This window comes from Anguilla anguilla, chromosome 6, assembly GCF_013347855.1.
Source record: "Anguilla anguilla isolate fAngAng1 chromosome 6, fAngAng1.pri, whole genome shotgun sequence".
Lineage (NCBI taxonomy): Eukaryota > Metazoa > Chordata > Actinopteri > Anguilliformes > Anguillidae > Anguilla > Anguilla anguilla.
Genome location: NC_049206.1, coordinates 27,573,942 through 27,579,941, shown reverse-complemented (window position 1 = coordinate 27,579,941; position 6,000 = coordinate 27,573,942).

Sequence of the window (6,000 nt, the reverse complement as noted above, 5' to 3'; positions counted from 1 at the left end):
GGTAGGTTTCTCAGGTAAATTCACATTCTTTGTAGGATTTTCTTCCTGGAAGATGCTTCCCAAGATCCCCCTGTTGTAGTGACTGCTTGTCATCTGTAGTGGTCCATCTATGCTGCACATGGTAACTGATGTTTCCATTTCCCAACAGCACTGTACAAGACACTGGGCCTGTCATTACATGTACTGTGCTTGGTATCTAGTGAGAAGTGTAGCTGAAATTGTGAGTGTAGATGGATTCCCCCTTTTTGAATGCTCTCTGTCTGACATGGTGATCAATTTGTTCCTCCTGCTTCTGACTTTCATTTTCCACTTTACCTCTGACATCAGGATGAAGAAGATTCAGAGTGGATTTTAGTTTTCTTCCCATAAATAATTCAGCAGATGCTGGTAGTTGATTGGAGTTTCAATCTGCAGCTGAAAAGAGCTCTTGCTACTCTGGTGTAAGATTTTCTCCCGTGCTTGTTTAAGGCCTTTGAACACTTGAATGACTCTTTCTACTAATCCATTGGACGATCCACGGTAAGAAGCTCAGCTATCATGAGTAACATAGTTTTCACTCCTCAAACTTAAACATGAATTCCTGAAGCTCATGAAACATGCCCCAGTATCATATACAATCATCTCAGACCTGTTGAGTGAAAGATTTCTGCAGATATTCAGTGGTGGTAGCTGTGATTTAGTTTGTTTGACCCATTTGGAATGAACATCCAGGAGGATAAGGAACATACAGTCGATACACACATGGCTCCATGGCTTCTCGGGTCACTCCAAGGGTGTAATAGAGCAACTGGCAGAAGCTTCCTATTTTCTTGGCAGGTGCTGCAAATTCTTACAAGGGTCTCTATGCTATTTTTGGCCACTAAATGCAACAACTATGGCCCAAGGTTATAATCCTGGTCATTCCAGCATCTTGTATGCTGAGTTCTTCTTTCCCTGTGTGCATGAGTCATCCTCAGAGTATGTATTGGCAGACTCTGGACAACACAACATCAAAGTCCGCTTCCTCACCTGAGAGGTTGTCAGCAGTGGCATCTCCATGTAGTTGAACATCACTACTCTCTGTTCGTTCTGTTGCTTCCTCCAGCTCTGGCAATGCTTACCAACTCAGGGCACCCACATTGCTGTGGTCCTTTCCTTATACGTAATCACATATTTGTAGCCTCTCAATATCATTGCCCACCAGAGGATCCGTGGCAATGCCATTTGTGGGACACCCTTGATCTCAATGAATAGCAGTTTGTGATGTGTCACAATTGTGAATTTTCATTCATACAGGTAATTATGAATTTTAATCAATTTGATACAATTATTTTGCAGACAGCAATCTCAATGCAAACCTAATGGGTTTTTTCAGTCTTTTCAGGCATCTTGAGAGACAATCCTGCTCCAACTTGATTAGAAGATGCATTGCACACCGCTATCAACTCGTTTTCCTATCAAAGTCTAACAGGACATCAAATGACAGCAAGAGCATTTTGGAATGGTTAAATGCTACCTGCTGCTCAGCCTCCTGCTTCCACTTCACATTTACTTGTAACAACTTGTGGCATATTGCCAAACACATCAAAATGTTGAGCAATAATCTGTGGTGGTAATTTAGTATGCTAGTATTAATGCATGCTTTGAGCTTTGTCATAGATTTGGGTGTTAGTGTGACGCGGACTGTTTGCACCTTGTCTTTTATAGGATGATGTTCTGTGATGTCTTCTGCAGCTAGATAAACCACAGTCATAGACCACTCTGTTTGAATACCTCTTCCAGATTCCTCAGATGATTGCTATTATCTACTCTGGATAGCAGGAGGTCATCCAAATACACTGTGATAAGTGAAATCCCTTGTGGAAGTGTCTTCATTGTCCTCCAAAAATGGAGGACAATGAATGGAAATGAAAAGGTCTTATATGTCATATGTGGTCAGTTGAGTATATTGACAGTCACATATTCCTTTTATTCCTTATTTAAAACCATTTGTAGGTATGCATGGCTTATGTTAAGTTTGTGAGTTTATAAACTCTACATCTAATCCACCTAGCTTCATAACTGGTACAAAAAGGAACAAGCTGTGGTTTGTACTGTACAAATCTGACTGTATGTTCTTTTTCACATGTTTTTTTGCTGTGGTACATTTCCGCTGACCTAATTTAGCTTTGTTTTTTGTCAACACCCACAGTGACCTGGGGAGAACTTGTGAATTTACAGACTGGCTGAATTTTCATGGACAGCTCTTGCACTCCACCATCTGCCCAGTATGTTAGGTCCTAATCCTGCTACTACTTTAACTTTATATAATACTTTTCATTGTCTTTCTACTGCAGTGTTATTTCTGTCATGCCAACACTCTCCAGATTTTTTCCAATTGTAGGCATGCAATTGGTCTGGCTTTCTTCCAAAGTATGGAATACTGTTTCTGATTTAGTATTGTATTAAATGCTCTCTCAAATGTTAGATCAACTTTTAAAAAAAATTGTCATCTGTGAGTGTGAATGTGACTGCCTTATACTGTGTATATATTGGTCACTAGCATTAAAATCTCACTAGCAGGCGAACTGCCACTCACACACATTAGCATTGGCACAGGCACTCCCAGTTGCACTCACATTTACACTTGCGTAATAATTTAGATACCACTGGAGTTAGCATTGAAACAACAGGGTGGTGTTAAATTTACAAAAAGAAGAAAAGAGAAAGATCAAATGCAGCCAAAAATCTAGCAGATAACAAATTAAGGTAGCTAGCTACAGAGAAAAGCCGCGTTTCCACCGCAGGAACTTTACCCTGGAACTAGGAACCTTTTGAGGAACTCAGTGCGTTTCCACCGCAGGAACTAAGGTCTAAATTTAGTTCCAGGGGCTTTATTTTACCCCCCAAAAAGTTCCTGCTCCGGGGGTAGTACTTTCCGAAAGTACAGGAACCTTTTGGGTGGAGCTTGCAGCGCTGAACATTTCTGATTGGTTGATTGATTTTTTTGTGTTTGTTTTCAGCCGCCATGTTTAAAAATATGCAGCCGCAAACCAATTTATTTTCATAATAACTTCAAATCAAACTTGTATGTTATGCGGCGCAGTAGCCTAGTTTTGGTTATAGCCTGCCAACATCTTGGAATTATAACGTGTGCTCTTCTGTTCTTTTCTTGCTTTAGTATTCGTTTTATACATTTTTTTTATAAAAAGCATTTGTGCTGGGACAGCATATTACGTACCAAAACATTCAAACGGATTAATTCGGTTGCTGAATATTTTCTTCCGGATTTTCTTTGTTAGCCCGTTGTAATTGACTCAAAACGTTTGATACAGTTATGTGAGGTATGCGGTAGTTCTGCGTAATTCACATTGGTGATACAGTAAAAGCAAACTGGAAATCACCTTCCGCACTTTTTGTCAGGGTAAAATAACAGGTTAATTCTAGTAATCGTCCCGTTAGCTTTTTCAGACTGCCGTAATTTTACTCTGCCATTCTTCAATTCCACAAAAAGACCAGGAAGACTATGGACTAATTTATGGTGCATGGTTCGCATCTGGAGGGCACACTTCGCTGCTCGGCTAGCAGTAACTTCGAAGGAAAGCAAACGGTGGCTGTACCACTACTAATTTAAATTTTCACGCAAGTCCGAGTTTTCGTTCTATTCTTGTCATTTTGCGATTTGCGATATGGAATTGACGATGAGAAAGTAATCAAACAGCAAATTGTTTACAATGTGTGCATGTTTTCTGCTGTTCCTGCCAGTTATACATATACATGTGAATGCATTCGGTCGCTTCGGATGTCAAGACATGAAAGCGAATGTTCGCATAAAAACATAATGAATGTGTTTGAGAGGATATATAAAACAGTTACAATCTGACTATTGGCCTGTTATATCCTATTTGTTGCATAACAACGGTCCAAGTTCAACTACCAACGACAGTTTTGCTTGACAATGGTAAAATAAGCCCAAACGGCTGCAGAAGAATATTTCAATTCCAGGTGATTAAATCGATAAAAAAAAAAATACAAAAGTAACCATATATAATCATTGTTGGTAACCCGTTGTATATAAGTGGAATAAACCCCTCTGGGCTGTCCCGGTTATTAGAAAATAATGTAGGCTACTTCGGTGGTAGTATGGGGTTACAGAAGAAATCATAGGACAGATGGACCGACGACAACGTCGTTTTTTCATACGTCAGTGGGCTAATTTGCCTAATCTTCGCGGGACTTTAGACCGCGGTGGAAACGCAGACAACCATGGGCTGAAGGAACCTTTTAGTTCCTTGAAAAGTAGTTCCTGGGACTAAAAGTTCCGGGTAATTTTGGTGGAAACGCGGCTAAATACTGCAATTGGTGGAAATGCACAAATGTAAGCTTAAAGTAATAATCTCGAAGATTTTCATTAAAATAAATGTCTTTTAAGTAACTATCTATCACTGCATTGGGTAACACAATGGTGATTGAGCCTATTTTTATATTAATTTATACTATTATTATCATTATCATAATTCATGATTAAAAAACTTGGTGTCTGTGGCGACATTCCCGGGAAAAAATCACAAGCGGCGCACAGTTAGTGACGCGTTTTTCATCACCCATCAGTGGTTGGTCCGCCAGAGAGGCTAGGCGGAACTAACGCAACAGGCTCGCTCTTCAACTCACTTGTGTGTGAGCGGCGTACTGTTTTTTCAGGTGTCTGCATGCGTTACAGTAACAGAGAAAGGGGGGGGGTTGGGGGAGTTATGGAACCCTAAAAAGTTTTTGCGTAACATGAGAGATCATATTATTTGTTGATGTAGATTTCGTATTACATTTAATGACAATGTACAACTTTACTAAATTACATAGCTATTTGCACAGCTAACGCTAGCTACCGGACCATGTCAAGAAAGACAACATTAGTTTAGGCAACGTTGCGCACAGTATCCATCTCTCATATCAGGTAACGTTGCGTTAGCTAGCTAGCTAATGTAATTAACACAATCTAATGTCGGCTAACAATTAGAAAAAAATGCTAGCTAACGCTACCGACCGGTACCGACCTCTCGAATGCAATGCTACCTTGTTGCAACGTTGCAGTGTAGCTAACTTAAGGCTAGTTCAGATCAATGATTCGCAACGAGACTGGGTGAAACTTGCAAAATTCCAAGACGTCTGATTGTAAACGTTATAAAACTGCACTTGGCGATTTGACAAGGATGGTCTTTTAAAACCTCAGGGCAGGCAACGGCTCTGCTACTAGCCAGTTCACACCGCTGCCATTTTCTCTGCAACATTCTAAAACTGTTTCGCCTGGTTGCGAATCATTGATCTGAACTGGCCTTAACGTTACCGTTATTTACATTGCCATTGAGTTCATCAATATATTATAATGATCGGAATAAAGCCGGGGTATGTGGAGCAGAGCAGATTTCTGAAGACGTCATGCAGGAGAAAACTAAATAAAAGAATACGGCAGTATGGATTAGCATTATTTTATTACGCTTCCTTTATTATGTTCCTTCAGCCTTTATGCCCTTTTTGATGAAATCTCCTTTGTTTTTGTTTTATTCTTCTTGTTCTGATTGGTAATTTAACACCCAGCTCAGCTTTATTCTCGAACAGTTTAGCTAGCAAAACCAGAAACACCAGGGGTAACATTTAGCAAGGCAGTTGTTTCAAAAATACCACACAACAATCATTCACGAAAAAGACTGCTTATTGTGCACGAGATACATAATTGCACGAGCCACCGCGAATCCCGCAAATTCTTCTCTGCAGTGTAAAGATGTTCATACCGGGCAAAAGGTGGATAAAGAACATTTGCAGAAATTGATCATCACTAATTCTACCACAGGTTTGCTGCGGCATTTTAACCCGGCTCGGCAGTGTAAAGACATCTTGAGTTAGCCTAATGTTAGACAACGAATGAGTATGTACATAACGTTACTTTTATAACAACCGGACGGAGTGTGGCACAGTGGGTAAGGAACTGCGCTTGTAACCGAAAGGTCGTAGGTTCGATTCCCGGGTAAGGACACTGCCGTTGTACCC